General features: G+C 33.6%; 1 pseudogene; it reads right to left on the bottom strand.

Annotated features, from left to right (window-relative positions):
* Nucleotides 1-3,342: 3,342 nt before the first annotated feature.
* LOC149540142 (cytochrome P450 750A1 pseudogene) lies at nucleotides 3,343-17,191 on the bottom strand (annotated as a pseudogene).
* Nucleotides 17,192-18,778: the final 1,587 nt, after the last annotated feature.

The following is an 18,778-nucleotide window of genomic DNA, read 5'->3' as shown; positions in this document are numbered from 1 at the left end:
GTATTTTGTGAGCTACTTGCTCCATCTGCTCTTCCTGAGCTTTTTGCTGCAGCATTCCTTTGTCCTCCATTACCTCGGCCTCTACCTCTGGAGTTTTTGCCTGAGCCATTTCTTCCTCTCCCCCTTCCTCTTGGATTTGACTGAGCCTTGAATGCTTGCTCTTGGGAAGTAGAATATGTGGATCTATTGATCCTATGCTCATGGGTTTGAAGAGAACCCATCAACTCATCCATTGTCAAAACAGTGAGGTCTTTTGCCTCTTCTATGGTCATGACCAAATTGTCATATTTATGAGGTAAACTCCTCAATATCTTTTCCACTATACTCTGCTCTTGATAGTCTTCTCCATTTGAATTTAGTTGATTAATTATATTGGAGGTCCTTGAACTGAAGTCTGCAACTGATTCATTTTCTTTTATCTGAAGGTTCTCAAACTCCCTCCTGATGTTCTGTAGCTTTACTGTACAGACTTTATTAGTCCCCTTGAAGTTTGTCTCAAGGATATCCCATACTTCCTTTACATAATTTGCTACTGCAATCTTTGGAAAAATTGTCTCCGTCATTGCTACTTGAATAAGACTTAATGCCTTTGCATCTTTCCTCCTTGACTCTTTCAAATGAGTCTTCTGTGCATTTGTGAGAGCAACATACTAAGTTGGGTTTGTCACATCATTGAACCCATTAACAAAATACTTCCACAAACCATTTGCAACCATTATGATCTTCATTTTCTTTGCCCATGTATCATAATTTTGTCCATTAAAGGATGATGGTTGCTGCCATATCTTTCCTGCATCTCTTGCCATGTAAAATATTCCAAGAAAAAATGCCCTAACTCACTATGGATGTGGGGCCTCAAACCTATGATACCATGTGAGAAATATATTAGAAATTTATATTTCAACTCACAACCCTAACGTTAACAAATTTTTCTCGGCACTTGCAAAAAGTGCTCAGCACATGAAGGTGTTGAGTGCTAGTTTTACTCGGAACTTGATGGTGCCGAGTGACAGGCAACAGGTGCCGAGTGAGATCGACACTCAAAGAAATAATACTCAGCAACAATGGATGCTGAGTAAGCTCAGCTCCAAAGGGAATGCTCGACAATAATAGATTTCGAGTGAGCTCGGCTCCAACTGAGAAATTATAACTTAAGAGATTTCAATGTGAATGCTTTCACCATTAAAACCAGAGAGCCAAAGCTTTAAGCTTTCAAACAAATTACTCAAATGCAACATACAAAGGAAGAGAAATGGATTCAAGTATGCCTGCTTTCCTTCTATTCATTCTTTGATTTAAACTATTACAAAATTTGGGAGCATTCAGCTTCAGCCAGAAAACCCTAAAGTGTTAAAACTTCAAACTTTCAATAAACTTTAAACTTTAAACCTTAAACTTATAGCTCTAATGGCTGCATAAAATGGTCCCTGGAGCAATCACTACTTCTATAGGATGAATCTAACAATGATAAACTTACAGACTGAACAAGGGAAGCATGTGCAACTGCAGGCACAAACTTCTTTCCTTCTTCCTTCTCTGCTCAGCTCTGCAACTTCTCTTTGATCTGCTTGATCTGTAAACTCTCTGCACTTTATTAAAATGAATGTAGAAACATTCCTTTTGTCTTCTGACCTAAATTTTTTTCCCTCTCATTTCCAAATTTGAAAATCTCACCTACTGCATTCATGTTTTCTATTTGTTCTCCTGGTCGTCAAGTGGTAGGTGGGTGTTTGGCTCCAAGGGCAAGACAACCACTATATTAAATATTCCAATAGGTCCATAGGCAAATTATTCCACTAAATTATTTTGGTGGCCCATCTGTAAAGAGGAGCGGGTGCAATTTATAGATTCACAAATCTATTTTTTTTTGTGTCGATTTTGTTGGTAAGTCAGGCATTTCGAATTGAAGGATGAAGTAAGGGCCTTGCTAGTAGTCTTTAACCTAATGGGAAACCTTCTTTTTTGAGACATCAAAGTTTGCCCCAAGATTTAACATTTCTCATCAATGCACTGATTGATCAAGCTTGCAAATATATTCTGAAGAGGTTTAAGGAGTGAACAAAGAATAAAGGACTTTCAAAGTTTCTAACATTTATCGGTGATCAGAGAAAACTAAAAACTTATCGTGATAATGGCAACACCAATCAAATGCCAAGAATTTTAGAAGGGTATGTTTCCAAAAACAACATTTACTAAAAGCTTTTCCAATGGGAAAGAACAACCTTAGATTCTGCCATTGTGGTTCATTTTTATTTTGATACTGTAAATTGCTTGATTCAGTGTGTTCCCAAACTCTAGACTTTCATCTAAACAAATATATTTCACTTTTATTTTAGTCAATAATATGTAGTTTAATATTAATGTATTATCTTGGATTATAGCCTTAACCTGATTTGGTTTTTAATTGTAAGTAACACATATTATAAATGATATTACAAATGAGTTGCATCTAAAAACTGCCGAAAAACCTAATCAAATTAGGAATTCCAAAACCAAAAAAAAGACATTAAATATGCTTGAATAACAATACAAAAGATAAAGAAACCTGCAAGAGCTTGATCTGAAGTATCTTACCTTGTAGTCAAGAAAAGATATTATACAAGCAATTTCCTGCATGAACAATTATTTTGGACTACTAAGTAGTTCCATATTCTGAAGATACACAGATATAATATGGAACAACTTCTATCACTAGTGAATGGTTTTTGTACTAACAGTTGATTAATGTATTAGCTATTTGAACATGTAATGAACATCAATATATAACACTTGCAAACTTTTGAATAGTTCTCTGTGCATAGAGATTGAAATTGAAATTGAGGATCACACCAACAAATTCATACCTCCTAAATGGAAAATGACAGGGACTCTGACTGCCCAAAGCTCTTATTAACTACATTACGAAAAGAAACTCCTATACTAAATAATTATAGACATGAATTTAACACAATGCATTTCTTTTTAACTATATTACCAAAGTAACTCCTATACTGAATAATTATAGATAGGAATTTAACACAATGCATCTCTTTACACAACACTAGTTTCTCTTTAGCTTAAAAGACTTTTTAATTTTAATAATATATTATAAAATCTTATTTTGTTTAACTATATAAAGCCGCTTGCATATTAAAGATTATTCAATACTAAAAAGACACTATACATAAAGAATAAACTTCCACAAACATACAAATCTTATATTATTTTAATATTCATTCCTTAGATTTATTTTCTTAACCAACAAGAAGCTAGGGCATTACCTAGCCATCCACATAAACATGTAGATAGAATGTCAAGATGATTAAAAGTCTTTTACTCCAACATTTACTTGCAAAGTTATCCCTACTCATAGGTGTTGATCCTTGAGGAAGGGATAACAAAGGGAGGAAACTTCCTTGGTATGGTTAATCCAAACGCTTGATCCCTATCCAGATCACCCTCCATCTTCCAATCAAAGTAGTGTATAAGTTGCCACAAACAAGTAAATAGTAGAGAGCCCCATGTATATCCCTATTCATCCCCTCCTCCCTATTGCAAAAGAGAATAATTTGAAGTTTTGGCCTTGTTGACCATGTTGGAAAAATGCACTAAGGTATTATTAAAAAGGTGGCAAACATGACATATATTACATGGCATACAAAACACATGTAATATTAAAAAGTTTTAATGTGGCATAATTTTCCATCACAGTAAATGAAAAATACTAGCTATACGTAGCCATTAAAGAAAAATCTTGCATGCAACAAGAATCTTGCCAAATGTCAATTTCATATGGTGGACTTCAAGGATTCTATGTTTTGGTTTCCTTTGTGGGCATTTTGATCATCTTTTAACTTTCCAAAGGTAATTGTGAAGGGTTTCTCTTCACTATCTCTGCAAGTCCAAAAAAATTATAATCTTCCATGAAAGAACATTTTTTTGTCTTATGGGTGATTATTTGACCGCAAATAGAAAATATTTGTAAAAATACTTTCAGTAAAAACATGAATTCATTTTTGTTCTGTAAATATGAAGGAAGGAGCTTGAAGAAAAAGGTTTGAGGAATTGTCATGCCACTCTACTTGTTCTTGAGTTACGATTTGATTGTTCAAATACTTATTTTTTCTTTCATCTCATTTGTGATTGCATGGATGAGAATAAGGCATAAAAGTGGTCTTCAAGACTATGATAAAATCTTGTTTGAAGGCATAATGAGATAAGGGTTTTCAAAAAGAAAAATGATGAAGGTAAAGAAGAAAAAGAGGTGGTTTAGGTCAGTTGCTTTTTGTTTGAAAAAATATTCTTTTCTAGCTATAGGTATGACTATTGATTTGTGAAAGAGTTTCATTTTGAGAAGAGAATTTCTTCTACTTTCAGTTTCGAAAAGAAATACAATTTATCTTGGAAAGGAAAAAGAAATGTAAAGGGTTTTGAAGACAAGTTTTATTGCTGAAAGATATGAAAGTTTTTTATTTCTCTTTAATCCAATACCATTTTAAAAGAGGAAATAAAATTACAGTTAGATTTTTTGAAGAATGAAAAGAAATAAAGGTTTCAAAGAATATATTTTCATGTAGTGAAATATATGGAAGTTTCTTTTAAAAAACTGATATCATTTCTTTTCAAAGAAATCTTTCAGATTTGATTTCGAAATAAAGTATTTCTGAGGCAAATTTTTTTTAAAACCCTAGATGACAATTGAAGGAATATCATTTGTTGAAATGAAAATTATTGAAGAATTTTCATTTGTTTCAAACTGCATTGGTTTTGAGTAGTTTGAAAGAAAAGATAAAAAGAATGTAGAAAGAATGTAACTTTTTTTCAAAGAAAATCTTTGTACAGTCTCAATCTTTTCCATTTTTTCAAGATATAAAAGGTCGGCAATGTCTATACAGCCACGAAAATGCACTTCCATACGAAGGAGAGGACTTAGTTAATTTTTTAAAAAGTTAGAAAAAGAAATGTAAAGGAAGTGCATTTTTGTGGCTGTATAGCCATGGGCTAAAAGGTCACTGGTTCAGACCCTAAAAATGGCAATTTTTTCAAGATTTTTTCATTTGTTGAAAAGGCATTTTTTGAGGGTTTCAAATACTAAATCCTACTTGCATAGTTTGAAGCTTCATATGGCAAACATTTTAAATGACATTTACAAATTTGAGGCTTCATAAAGGGGTTTTGTAAAACAAACCTAACTGGTTCAGTTGGTTTTTCATAGCTATTTCGAATTCCTTCTCTATTTATAGAGATCATTTGTAAATTTTGAAAAAGATATGTCTAAAAAGATCATTAAGAAGAGACATGAATACATTTGAGAAAACTTGTGAAGAATTGTAATATGAAAGCTATATTATAATCTTACCTACATGTATAGATGTAGCATATACATGTATATGCATATGTGAGATTGTAAAATTAACAAAAGATATAAAAGGTTGAACACACTGAGCAATTATTTCTACTAATTGTAAAGGAGTTGAAGCTCAATAAAGATTACACGTTCACAGAGTAGTTTTTCTCCCTATCATGAATCCTTTTTGAAGAATTTTGAGGCTTTCCCACTCGAAAAATATGTGTCTCTATATTTTGTGAGTTGATATTTCTTTTTGTTTGTGGTGAATGTTTATATTTTTCAGCACAACTTTACATTCAGTTATGAATTGTTAAATGATTGTAATCAATTTTTGAATTAAATTCATATAGTTTTGATTCACTCGCCCCCCTCCACCCTCTCAAAACTCTAATACTTCCAACAAGTGGTATCAGAGCATAGGATTCCTCTAGGAATTGTTCCAAGGATATTTTTGGAAGTTATGGCACAAGCTGAAGGGGTTTCCCTTAATAGGGCTCCACTATTTGGTGGAAATGATTATGTTTTCTAGAAAGTAATGATGGAGGAATTTATACATTCTTTAGATGTAATAATGTGGGATGTTTTTATTACAAAGTATACTGTCCCAACAACAGTCCCTACTGATGCAAACGATAAATTGACATTTCAGTTGGATAAGAAGGCAAGATATGTCCTTCTTTGTTGTCTCACAAAAGACGTTTTTACTAAAGTTGTTTATTGCAAGTCAAAAAATGAAATTTGGGTTAAATTTGAAACAATCTATCAAGGAGATGAAAAAGTAAAAGAATCCAAACTGCTAACTCTCAAAACACAGTTTGATAATCTGAAAATGAATGAAGATGAAACCATTGCAGCATACTTCTTAAGAATTGATGAGGTAGTAAATGCTAGAAAGGGTCTAGGTGAACATATTAAAGAACATAATATAGTTTCAAAAGCTATTAGGTTAGTATTGCCTAAATTTGAAACTAAAATATCTACATTAGAAGAAAAGAAAATCTTTTCTAAAATGACTCTGCATCAATTGCAAGGAATACTAACTGCATATGAAATGAGGATTAGCAATCAAGTCTACAATTGGAGGATGTAGCCTATGATTCATGGTATCATGGAATGACTACTCAAGGTCATGATTAAGTAGCTACATTTGATGATTTCAGTCAAAGAGTGATAGATTGATTTGACCTCAAGGATGATGAAGAGTATTTTAAAGAATTGCCAAAGTTGAAGCAAACCAAATCAGTTAATGAGTATATACAAAAGTTTCAAAAAGTGGCTGTTATGGTACCTGATATGAGTGAAAAGAGGATTTTTTATCTTTTTCATGATGGTTTGGAAGATTCTATTAAGTGTTTGGTTAAGGCTTTCTCACCCTCAACCTTACAGGAAGCTATCAAAAAAAGCTTGTAACTTGAAACTTGCGTGCCTATGAAACTAGTCACTAATCAAAAACCTCCAAATCTTTGGCAACATAAGGGGAATTTTCAAAAAAAATACTTTTCCAACACTACCACCAAAAGATATAATAAATGTGGCAAGAAAGAAGGTAGATGAAGAGACTAGGAGTGAATTACGAAGGAAAAAGCTATGTTTCACTTGTAGAGAACCATGGGTTCCAGGACACAAATGGTTGGGGAAAGGTCAAGTGCAATATATTGAAGTTGCTTCAGAATCTGATTCAGATGAGAATGAGGAATTTCATGACACTAAGGAGGAGGAAGAAGAAGAGAAAGAAAAATAAATCAACAAGGATGACACTTTAGCAGCATTATCAGGAGTCCCAAGATACCATCCTTTTTGAATTTGAGGGGTACTAGTAGGGAAAAGGTTGATAGTTCTTCTTGATAGTCGGGCAACTCACAATTTTATTGATGAGGTATTTTTCATGAAAAGAGGGCTTAAAGAAGAATATTTTGAAGGATTCAATGTTACTATAGCTGATAGATTCACTATGCCTTGCATACGGGTGGTGAAACAACTCAAGATGGCCTTAGGAGATTATGAGTTATGTGATGACTTCTATGTTTTCGGCATTGGGGAGACAAATCTTGTATTGTGTGTTCAATGGTTGCACTCTATTGGAGGCTATTACATGAACCATCAAACTATGGACTTTAAATTTCATTCCAATGGGAAAGAAGTCTTATTGAGAAGTTTATCGAATGGACCACCTAAGGTGGTCTCTGCAAAGAGGATGGCAAGGACTTTTCAAAGAGGACAAGTAGCATGGGCAATAGGAGTCATAATCCATCCAACAAGCTCTCCAAAGAATCAAGGTAATTTCCATTTTGAAATTCAAAATATTCTTGATAAGCATAGTATAGTTTTCAATGACTTGCCTCAAGGATTGCCACTAGATAGAGGTTTTGAGCATGTTATAGAGTTAGAACATGGTGCTAAACCACTTATAACAACCCCATACCACCATCCTAGAGGTTATAAGGAAGAAATTGAAAAAAATATTAAGGAACTCCTGGGCATGGGATTCATAAGGCCTAGCTCTAGTCCATTTGCATCATTTGTGGTACTTGTCAAGAAAAAGGATGGTACAATGAGAATGTGTATAGACTACAGGGCTCTAAACAAGAAGACCATAAAAAATAGGTATCTCATACCATGCATAGATGAACTCACTAATGAGTTACATGGTTCTATATACTTCTCAAAAATTGACTTAAGATCAGGGTACCATCAAATCAGAATGAGGAGTGAAGATGTGGAAAAGACCACTTTCAGATGTCACTATGGGCATTTTGAATTTCTTGTTATGCCATTTTTTCTCACTAATGCACCTACAACATTCCAATCTTGTATGAATAAGGTATTCAGCCAGCATCTTCAAAAATTTGTTTTGGTATTTTTGATGATATCTTGATTTACAATAAAACATGGGAAGAGCATCTAAAGCACATAGACACTATTTTGGGAATCTTGGAGCAGCAATCCTTCTATGCTTAGCTATCTAAATGTGAGTTTGGTTTTATAGAGATCCTATATTTGGGGCATATTATAAGTTTTAAAGGAGTACAAGTTGATCAACAAAAAATTCGGGCAATTTTAGATTGGCCTCCACCCACTAATCTTACACAGTTGAGAGGTTTCTTCGAGCTATTTAGCTACTATAGGAGATTTGCCAAGGGATTTTCTCAGCTTGCTGCCCCCTTGACTGATTTGACAAAGAAATAAGCTTTTGTTTGGACAAAAGAGGCACAAAAAACATTTGATAAGCTTAAGGAGGTAATGAGTTCATGCCCTATGCTTGCAATTCCATATTTTTCTTTACCTTTTGTTGTTGAATGTGATGCTTCTAGAGAAGGTATAGGGGCTGTCCTAACTCAAAGGGGACATCCAATAGCATTTGAGAGTAGAAAATTAAATCAAATAGAGAAAGGTTACTCCATCTATGATAAGGAAATGTTGGCAATCATGCATGCACTTCATAAGTTTAGACAATATTTGGTATGTGGGAGATTCATTGTAAAGATAGACCATAATAGCCTCAGGTTCTTCTTGAACCAAAGAGATTTGAATGATCATCAACAAAAATTGGTAAGCAAATTGCAAGCTTATGATTTTGATATTGAATACATGAAAAGAAATAATAATGTGGTTGCTGATGCTCTCACAAGAAAGCCCACTTTGTGTTCCTTAACATCTATCTCTGCTGATTGGAAAGTCTCCATAATTTTAGAGTATGTTAAAGATTCCTTTGCCACCAAGATTTTGGATAAGTTAGTGGATGATAATAGGTACAAGGTTATTGATGAATTGATTTATTACAATAATAGGATCTTCTTAGTGCCAGGATCAAAAACTAAGGACAGGATATTGAGGGCCTTTCATGACACTCCTTCGGCTGGTCATCAAGGATACTTCAAGACATACAAGAAAATTTGAGAGTGGTTTTCATGGAAGGGTATGAAGGAGGATGTCCTTAAACAAATTAAAGAATGTATGATATGCCAACAAAGGAAGAGTGAGCAAAATTTTCCTGCAGGGTTGTTGCAGCCACTTCCTATTCCTAAACAAAAATGGGCAAGTATTTCCATGGACTTCATCACTGGGTTGCCCAAGGTTTAAGGTAAGGATTGCATATATGAGGTGGTAGATAGACTAACTAAGTATGCACATTTCTTTCCTATCACATCTGATTTCAAGGCATCACAAGTGGCCAAATTGTTCTTCAAGGAAATTTTTAGATTACATGGCTTGTCTAGAAACATTGTCAGTGACTGGGACAATAGATTCCTCAGCTCTTTTTGGAAGGAGCTCTTTCATTTGGCAGGAACTGAACTCACTCCTAGTACTAGATATCACCCTCAAACAGATGGACAAATAGAGATAGTTAATAAATTGATAGAGCGATATTTGAGGAACTATCTTTCAAATCAACAGCATGCTTGGGTGAAATGGTTGCACCTAGGGGAGTATTGTTACAATACATCTCATCACATGTCTATTGGTATGCCTCCTTTTCATGCTCTTTATGGTTATGATGCCCTTTGCTTTGCTGATCTAGTACTTTTAGATAGCAGAGTACCTGCAGCAAGTGATTTCATCAAGCAAAGCCAAGACATAATAAGGTCCCTCAAAGATAATCTACAACATGCACAGAACCAATAGAAGTTGTATGCTGATAGGAAAAGGATTGAAAGATCTTTTAAGGTAGGAGATTTGGTATTTGTCCGGTTGCAGCCATATAAGCAAAGCACCTTGAAGAGGAGTGGGGTAGAGAAGCTCAAACCAAGGTTCTATGGGCCTTATAAGATCATCAAGAAGGTAGGAGAGGTAGCTTATGAATTGGAGCTCCCACCAAACAGAAAAATACATAATGTTTTTCATGTATCTTGCCTAAAGAAGGTTCTAGGCTAGGAAACCATAGTATCTACAAAATTACTGCCTCTTGATGATGAAGAAAAATTAGTTTTGATACCAGAAGAGATTTCGGATATAAGAGAGAAAGGATTGTTAAATAGGAGCATCATAGAGCATTTGGTCAAATTGAAAGGATTACCATTCGAGGATGCAACTTGGGAAGGAGCACATATTCTTGAGCATTCCAACCTTCATTGCTTGAGGAGAAGAAATATTTGGGAGGGGAGGACTTGTCATGTCCCTTTTTTAAATAATTAAAAATAATAATCTTTGCTAAGGCAGGCAAGCTCAAAAAGGTGAAGTTTCGGCAAAAGGGGCTAATCTTTGGAAACCAATGGACTAATAAATAAAAATTATTATTAAAATATATTTTATTAACCCCTCTTGGTCATGAGTTAGGGTTATACCCTCTTTTAAAGGGATTTGGATGCATTTTGGGCTCATTCCATAACTTGATTTTTGCTCATCGCTTTGTCGTTCTTTAGAGGCTGCCAAACCTGTGGAGAAGGAGAACCAAGGATGGGAGTTTGTAGGTTTTTAGGAAGGCTAAGGATGGGATTTTAAATCCATTCCATGTGAAAAACTCATGCAGAGTTTTCCCTTGTGTTGAACAGTGCAAATTTGTGGATTTTCGAGTGTGTTTTTGTAAGAGTTTGGTGTTTCTGGTTGAGTATTTCATATCAGTTTTGGTTTCTACTGTATTTCATACATTTAGATATTAAAATAGAGCCAAATATATGTATTGAGTCATGGTTATACATTTTTGATAGATTATAAGTGTTTTTGTGGTGTTTCTGAGCTATTTTGTGTTATTTTCGGGAGCCTGATGAGCATTGTTTTTGTCCTCCATTTGGGAGATGTTGTGTAAACTCTATATAGATCTAGAAATTTCATTTTGTAGGCCATTATGGAGCTTAAATTTTTGTAAAAATTTTCATTTTCAGATTTATTAATAATATGTGAAGCTGTGAAGTTTTTGGCACTATTTCAGGCATACCCGATTTGGGTTTTATTGAGAAATTGGTGGATCTTTGAAATATTGGTTATTTGATTTTAAAAATCTAATTAGAGGCTTTAAAAATCTTATAAAATCATAAAGGGGACATTTTAGCAAAGTAAAACTTCTTGACAAGCTTTGGAAAGAAGTTGTTCATACAGCTATCTACATTCTAAATAGAGCACAAATCAGAGTTAGAACAGCTCATACTCCATATGAATTATTGAATGGAAAAATAGAAAATTTTAAAAATTTCAAGATCTTTGGTTGTAAATATTTTATAAAAATAAATGATGATTCTTTAGAGAACTTCAATTCAAGATCTGATGAAGGGATCTTCCTTGGGTACTCCATGCATAGAAAAGCTTATAAATGCTATAATAAAAGGTTGAATAAAATTGTAGAAGTCATAAATGTTTTATTTGATGAAGATTCTATGTGCTGTAATAACAAAGAGGATCATGAAGATACATCATTCCAAAAATCAGAAACTTTGTGCAATGAACATCCTACAAATGTTGAAACTAAACTTGCTGATGAAATTGAACCAAAAAACTACTCAAGTCCCAAAATAACAAGTGTTGGTTCAAAAATAAAAACTTATTCTAGAATAATTGCTAAGAGATATCCAGAGTCTCAAGTTATTGGTGATGTAAAAAAAGAGATCTTAACTAGAAGAAAGGACAAAATAGATGAACAAGCAAACATTGCTGAACATTTTTGCTTGATAGCTGATTTTGAACCAAAGAGTGTTGTTGAAGCCTTACTAGACTCATGTTGGCAAAATGCTATGTAGGATGAAATAAACTAAATAGAGAAAAACAAGATTTCAGAACTGGTTCATAGACCTAATGATAAAAATGTCATAGGTGGAAAATGGGTATTCTGTAACAAATTGAATGAAGATGGCAAAGTGATTAGAAATAAAGCTAGATTTGTATGCAAAGGTTATGCTCAACAAGAAGGAATTGATTTTGGCAAAACCTTTACACCAGTTCAAAGAATGGAATCAATCAGAATTTTCCTTGCATATGCCAGTTATAAAAAATTTACTGTTTACCAGATGGATGTCAAAACTACATTCTTGAATGGGTATCTTGAAGAGGAAGTCTATATGGAATAGCCAAAGGGTTTTGAATCTTATGACAAACCTGGTTATGTTTACCAATTGAAAAAGGCTTTATATAGCTTAAAAAAAGCTCCTAGAGCTTGGAATTCTAGGTTGGCTAAACATTTAACTACAAATGGATTTTTTCATGGAAAAGTAGATAACACTTTGTATATCAAAGTTATAAATGATGATATTTTGGCAGTAGAAATCTATGTGGATGATATTATTTTTAGGTCTACTAATGATGAATCAGCAAAACATTTTTCAAAGATTATGGAATCTGAGTTTGAAATGTCACTGTTATGTGTTCTCACATTTTTCCTTGGTTTGCATGTCTCACAGCTTGAACATGGACTATTTTTTTTTGAAACTAAATATGTAAAAGAAATGTTGAGAAAGTTTAATATGGCTAAATGTAAACCAGTAAATACTCCTGTGGAGACAGGCTGCAAACTAATAAAGAATGATGACTCACCTTCCATAAATCAAACTCTTTATAGATCCATGATTGAAATTTTTTTATATCTAACAAAATCTAGACCTAATATAATGCAAGTAGTATGTATGGTGTCAAGATTTTAATCTGATCCAAAACAATCTCATTAAAATGTAGTAAATAGAATACTGAAATACATTCAAGGCACACGTGATTATGGTTTATGGTATCCTCATAGTAATGATTTTACACTTTCTAGTTATACTGATGTAGATTGGGGTGGATCTAATGATAAAAATAGCATCGGTGGTGCAACTTTATTTCTTGGTGACTATTTAGTTTTCTGGCATAGTAAGAAACAAGATTGTGTCACCCTGTCTACTTGTGAATCTAAATATGTTGCTACTACATGTTGTACTCAGTTGATTTGGATGGATTATTAATTATCTGATTTTGGCATTTAGGTTCCAAAACCCATTTCTATCATATGTGATAATATGAGTGTTATTCAATTAAGCAAAAATCTAATAATGCACTCATGTACAAAACATGTGGCCATTAAATTGCATTTCTTGAAAGATAAAGTTCTTAATAATGAATTCAAACTGATTTATGTGCCTACTCAAGGATAGGTAGCAGACATTTTTATCAAAGCTCTACCTAGCGAATTGTTTGAACAATTAAGAACTTGATTGGGAGTTTTCTCTCAATCAATGCTGATGTAAGATCTTTGCCAATAAACATTCTATGTTAGGTTTCCACTCCTTTCACAAAAAAATTCATGAAAAGAAGATGGTCAAATTTTTTGATGCAAAAATTTTGGGGGAGAAATCAGCATTGTGTTATTAGAGAATCAGAATTATTTTATCAGCATTGTATGATGGTTGATGGTTCATAGCATTGTATTCTATGTGGTTCTCAGAATTTTTTCCTTGTGTTTTAGCATATCATAGAATAATCATTTGTTGTTCATTATCTTGTATATATGAGATGGAATTTGTATTAAAAAAAATTTCTCAAAAAATGGGGGAGATTGTTGACCATGTTGGAAAAATGCACTAAGGTGTTATTAAAAAGGTGGCAAACATGACATATATTAAATGGCATATAAAAAATGAGCCAATATTAAAGAGTTTTAACATGGCATAATTTGTCGTCAACACAGTAAATGAAAAATACTAGTTGTACATAGGCATTAAAGAAAAAGCCTGCATGCAACAGGAATCTTGCCAAATGTCAATTTTGTATGGTGGACTTCAAAGGATTCTATGTTTTGGTTTTCTTTGTGGGCAATTTGATCATCTTTTAACTTTGTAAAGGTAATTGTGAAGGGTTTCTTTTTGCCATCTCTACAAGTCCAAAAATTTTATCATCTTCCGTGAAACAACATTTTTTTGTCTTCTGGGTGATTATTTGACTATGAATACAAAATGTTTGCAAAGATGCTTTTAGTAGAAACATGAATTCATTCTTGTTCTGTAAATATGATGGAGCTTGAAGAAAAAGGTTTGAGAAACTATCATTGCACTGTACTTGTTCTTGATTTATGATTTGATTGTTTAGATACTTATTTTTTCTTTCATCTCATCTGTGATTGCATGGATGAGAAAAAGGCATAAAAGTGGTCTTCAAGACTGTGATAAAATCTTGTTTGAAGGCATAATGAGATAAGGATTTTCAAAAAGAAAGAATGATGAAGGTAAGAAAAAAGAAGAGGTGGTTCAGGTCATTTGTTTTTTGTTTGAAAAAATATTCTTTTCCAGCTATAGGTATGACTGTTGATATGTGAAAGAGTTTCATTTTGTGAAAATAATTTCTTCTACTATAATATGGGTTTTGGAGACAAGTTTTATTGCTATAAGATATGAAAGTTTTTTATTTCTCTTCAATCCAGTACCATTTAAGAAGAGTAAATAAAATTATAGTCAGGTTTTTTGAAGAATGAAAAGAAATAAGGGTTTCAAAGACTGTTTTTTTAATGCAGTGAAATCTATGGAAGTTTTTTTAAAAAACTGATATCATTTCTTTTCAAAGAATTTTTTCAGAGTTGGTTTCGAAATAAAGTATTGTAGAGGCAATTGTTTTTTAAAACCCTAGATGACAGTTGAAGGAATTCCATTTGTTGAAAAGGAAAATTGTTGAAGAAATTTCATTTGTTTCAAACTACATTGGTTTTGAGTAGTTTGAAAGAAAAGATAAAAAGAATTGTAACTAGTTTTTCAAAGAGAAATCTTTGTACAGTCTTAGTCTTTTCCAATTTTTCAAGATATAAAGGGTCACTGGTTTGGACCCTAAAAATGGGAATTTTTTGAAGATTTTTTCATTTGTTGAAAAGGCATTTTTTTGAGGGTTTCAAATACTAAAATCCTACTTGCACAGTTTGAAGATTCATATGGAAACATTTTAAGGGACATGGACAAATCTGAGGCTTAACTGATACAAGCTGATTTTAAAAACAACATTTCATAAAGGGGTTTTGTAAAATGACCCTAACTAGTTCAGTTGATTTTTCATAACTAATTCATTTTGAATTTCATCTATATTTATAGAGATCATTTATAAATTCTGAAAAAGATATGTGTGAAATGATCATTGAAGAAGAGACACAAATACATTTGAGAAAACTTGTGAAGAATTGTAATCTAAAAGCTATATTATAAGCTTACCTACATGTATAGGTGTAGCATATATATGTATATATGTATATGTGTATGTGAGATTGTAAAAATAGCAAAAGATATAAAGGGTTGAACACCTTGTGCAATTATTACTGCTGATTGTAAAGGAGTTAAAGCTCAATAAAGATTACAGGTTCATGGAATGGTTTTTCTCCCTATGACGAATCCTTTTTGAAGAATTTTGAGAGTTTCCCACTCGACAAAATACATGTCTCTTTATTTTGTGAGTTGGTATTTCTTTCTGTTTATGGTGAATGTTTATATTTTTCAGCACAGCTTTACATTCAGTTATGAATTGTTAAGGATTGTAATCAGTTTTTGAATTAAATTCATATAGTTTTGATTCACCCCCCTCTCAAAACTCTAATACTTCCAAGAGGGCTTTCAAATCTATGCTCGACCCAATAAATCACTCAAGCTTGAATTCCAAAGCATCTTCCCATACACTTTCATCCTTCCAAGTGCCCAAATGTTTACAAACAGCCTTGTTTTTGGTGGGATGTAATATCCTCCAACATTACAACCCTCGGTGGACTCGCCTGGCACGAGCAAGCGGCCTGCATCACTCTCCCTTACGATCCGATATCTCCCAACATCCAACTCAATCTCTCTTTGTGCCCTTGGCATTACATTAGGGTTTCTAAGCAGTTCAGTCATAGCCCATTATACAGTTGCAGCAGATGTCTCTACTCCCGCCATTAACATATACTAACAAACAATTCAAGAAATTTGACAATGAACTAGTAGATGTACACAATTCCAGGATTTGCAAAGAGAAAAGAACAAATCCCAACATACAACTAGCAATACTAGTTACGTCTGCCTTGGTTCATGAAAACTGTTTAAAATAAACTGACCGAGATGATTGCTTTGATGTGAACCCTAGAAACTTGCATCTCCTGACTTCCGCTCTCCACCATGTCTAACATCACGTCCACAATGTCCGGTTCCTCCAAAATTTTCACCATTCTTCGCTCAACGTGCTCATCAATAAGCTTCTCAGCAAACTCATCGAAAATCTTATCAACGGCCTTCATGCTGCGGCAGTGCCCTCCCAAGTTGAGAAAGGCAAGAGATGGAATAAAGTCCCCCACAAATACTCCCGCGAGATGCATAAGCTCAGCCATCATCTGTGAAAACTCCTGCCCTCCTTTGAGTTGATGGTCACAATAACTTCTCCCTGCATACATTCTGCACACAACGTTGAGTAAGACGGAGAAGATGTGATTCCTCACATTGACAGAGCGCATGCCTTTGTTGCTCTCCTCCCACAGAGATCTCACCATGGCGGTCACTTCTTCCTCTCTTACCCACCTGAATGACTCTGTTTTCTTGGCCCTCAACAATTCAATTGTGCAAACCTTTCGCATATGGCGCCAGTATTCTCCATATGGGGCAAGGGCCAAGTCTTTCCATCCGTAGCCCAGGTACTTGCCCGCCGATGTAGCTGGCCTACTGGCAAAGATCAGATCGTGGGTTTTGAGAAACTCTCTGGCTATGGCAGGAGAAGAGGCCACAACTGTCTGTACCGAGCCCAAGCGAAGGAACATGATTGATCCATACTTCTTTGCGAGCTCAGCAGGGGATTGGTGAGGAAGGCTTCCCAAGAGGTGGAAATTGCCTACCAGTGGCAATGGCCGTGGCCCTGGTGGTAATCCCAACTCACCCTTCTTGCTTTGGCCCTTCTTTTATATGAATAAACTCTATATTATCCAGATGATGATTGAAAAACCCAACTGTGCTAGAGGGAATTAAGCCATGCCATTTTTGGGTATGCCAGCTCACAAATATTTTAGATGACCACTGTGCTTTTAACAAGCTTTCTTCTCGTAAAATAGTTTGATTCTGGTAAGAAATTCTTACATTACTATGGAAGATATTTGATGAATGTCAGAGTTTCTTTTGTGGTGATAAGACTTTATAGAGGTGGTCCAAAACATGACTTTAATTTAGAACTAATGGAAAAACCTTATCATGTTGTTGTTTGGTACATAAAGAAATATATATTTCATTATTCATTATTTCTTCTTTTAATAAAATCACTAGTTAACTAGCAATTACACCTTGGTACAATTAGTACGTGTAGAGTTATAAAAGACCATTTGATTATTATTGTCTTTGCACGTGTTCACTCTTGCTCTATTTATATATTTTTTCTTTATATAAATATATCTTGTCATCTATATCTATTTATATCTTTCCCCCTCTCTCTCTTTATATATTTATGCCTCCCTTTGAATCTCCCTAGATCTCTTTCTATATTTATGTCTTGATCTATCTCTCTCTCTCTCTATATATATATATATTCAATGTCTGCCGACTCACAAATATTTGAGATGAGTACTATATTTTTAACATAGCTTTACTCTTGTAAGATTGGTTGATGCTGGTAACAAATTCTTACATTATTGTGGAAGATATTTCTGATTGTGATAAATAATGTCAAAGACTTTTTGTGGTGATAAGACTTTATAGAGGTGGTCCAATACATGTCTTCTATGTAGAATCAATGGACGTCATTGGATACATAAAGAAATATATATTTCATTATCTGTTATTTCTTCTTTAAATTAAAGCACTAGTTAATTAGAAAGTACACCCTGGTATGCAATTAGTACGTTGTGGAGTTATAAAAGATTATTTGACTATTTTTATTTTTGCTTGTGTTCTCTCTTGTCCTCTTTGTATCTTTTTTTCTCTATATAAATATATGTTGTCATCTCTCTCTCTCTCTCTCTCTCTCTCTCTCTCTCTCTCTCTCTCTCTCTCTCTCTCTCTATCTATCTATCTATCTATCTATCTATCTATATATCTCTGTGTGTGTGTGTGTCTTGATCTATCTCTATCTATTTTTCTCCCATCCTCTTACTCTATGTTCAGTGTATATTGACTCACAAATATTTTTAGACGAGTACTGTATTTTCAATTTAGCTTTACTCTCATAAGATTTTTTGATGGTTGTAAGAAATTCTTACATTATTGTGGAAGATATTTCTAATTGTGATAAAAAAAGTTAGAGATTTTTTTTATGGCGGTAAGACTTTATAGAGGTGGTCCAAAACATGCATTCAATTGAGAACCTTATCATCCTGATATTTTGGTTGTCAATGATCACACGTCATTGTTGGATACATAAATAAATATATATTGCATTACCCATTATTTCTTCTTTAAAAGAAAGCACTAGTTAACTAGCAATTACACCTTGGTATGTAATTAGTACATTGTAGAGTTATAAAAGAGCATTTAACTATTTTTGTCTTTGCTCGTGTTCTCTCTCATTCTCGTTATATCTTTTTTTTGCTATATAAATATATTTTTTCATCTATATCTATTTATCTCTTCCTTTCTA

Source organism: Cupressus sempervirens, chromosome 9 (genome assembly GCF_028749045.1).
Source record: "Cupressus sempervirens isolate cs-2001-9-10 chromosome 9, ASM2874904v1, whole genome shotgun sequence".
Classification (NCBI taxonomy): Eukaryota; Viridiplantae; Streptophyta; class Pinopsida; order Cupressales; family Cupressaceae; genus Cupressus; species Cupressus sempervirens.
Note: the sequence above shows the minus strand (reverse complement) of the source record. Positions and strands in the feature narration are given on the sequence as shown.